Source organism: Phragmites australis, chromosome 16, assembly GCF_958298935.1.
Source record: "Phragmites australis chromosome 16, lpPhrAust1.1, whole genome shotgun sequence".
Lineage (NCBI taxonomy): Eukaryota > Viridiplantae > Streptophyta > Magnoliopsida > Poales > Poaceae > Phragmites > Phragmites australis.
The window spans coordinates 28506480-28507990 of record NC_084936.1 but is presented as its reverse complement, the minus strand read 5'-3'; the positions used below and the strand labels follow the sequence as shown (position 1 = coordinate 28507990).

Here is a 1511-nt window from a genome sequence, read left to right as displayed (position 1 = left end):
ACCGGCACTGATACTACTTATCAGTGTCAGTTTTTGTCTGAATAGATTATTGGCTACCTGATTTTTCTACGAATCAACATTGATACCCTCTCAGTGTTGATTTTAATCGAACCGACATTGATAAACTCACACTTATGACTAGTTCTATGGTCGTGATACCATCAAATATTATGATCTTGCAAGTTCAACCACCACCTCGATCCCTAACCGTTCCTCCCGGTATACCCACCACAAACGGATCTGCCATTTTGAGCAGTAACCCCTAATCTGAAGCAGCACTGCTGCGCAGTGCAATGGATGAGCTTGTCTACCCCACCTCTTCCTGCAGCTCTCCCTTCCTAGTCTCCTTTTCCTTGTCCGGCCACCAACAGGTGCTCGAGTTCCTCTCCATCGAGGTCCCGGAGCAATGGTTGCTGAATGACGACAACTTGCAGGATACCCGCCTCGCTATGGAGACGAGAGGGCTCGCGCTCGGCAGGCAACGACCTGTCTGGCGGAGCGCCGGCACCTGCAGTGAAGAAGTGAGGCCGGAAGCCCGGGCACCAGACCAACGCCCCGGGTATCAACCACGTGGAGGCGGAGCGGCAGCGCCGGGACAAGCTCAACAGTCGGTTATGTGAGCTCCGAGCAGCTGTGCCCACCGTGTCCCGGATGGACAAGGCGTCCCTCCTCGTCGACGCCACTGCCTACATCGTCGAGCTGTGTGGCCAAGTGAAGCATCTCGAGGCCGAGGTCACGCAGGCCGTGGCGTGGAAGGGCGCGCCTTCCGCCGTGGCCGTGGCGGCATCCCACGAGTCAGAACAAATGATCGGGCGGGAGGCGGCGGCGCTGCGCCTGACGACCGCGGCCCACCATGCCCCCGCGCGCCTCATGGACGTGCTTCGCTTGCTGGACCTGCCCGTGCAGCACGCGTGTGTGGGTGGCGTGACGGTGCGGGACGCCGTCATGGACGTGCCCACGGCCACGCTGCTGCAGGATGAGGGCTGCCTCCGCGCCGTGCTGCTCCACAGGCTGCAGGGGATAAGGTTGGCAATGGGTCTGCCTCTGTCGGGTTTTACTCGCCCATACCTGATTTAAAACATGATTCCTCGAATCCTATCTGGCCCCGAAATGTACACCGGGTGCAAAACAGCCCCAGCCCTGGTCCTAGCCCTGGCGGGTACTCGAGACCTGACAGAGACCTGAGTGCTAGACAGCATGGGCGGCGAAGGGCGCGGGCTAGGCAACGGAGCACGACCGGCGGAGCAGCACGGGCGGCCGCAGAGGTAAGGGCAGGCGGCGGCGGAGGTAAGGACGGGCGACGAAGCAGCACGAGCGGACGATGAGCAGCACTTGGCCCCCGCCTCTGATTAACCACATCCATGCCGGATTCCAGCTCGATCGCGCCATTCTTCCTCGACTCCTCTCAGCTTGAGGGTCGAAAGGATAAGGGCACCACGAGGCTCAACACTGCGTGGGAATTCCGTTTGACTAGTTGGTGGCGACATGCAGTGGCCGAAGCTAGGTCGACG

The 1511-nt window shown here is 60.0% G+C and overlaps 1 pseudogene; it reads left to right on the top strand.

Moving 5' to 3' along the window:
* The first annotated feature begins 293 nt into the window (after positions 1–293).
* On the top strand, positions 294–1077 carry LOC133895212 (transcription factor MYC2-like; annotated as a pseudogene).
* Positions 1078–1511: the final 434 nt, after the last annotated feature.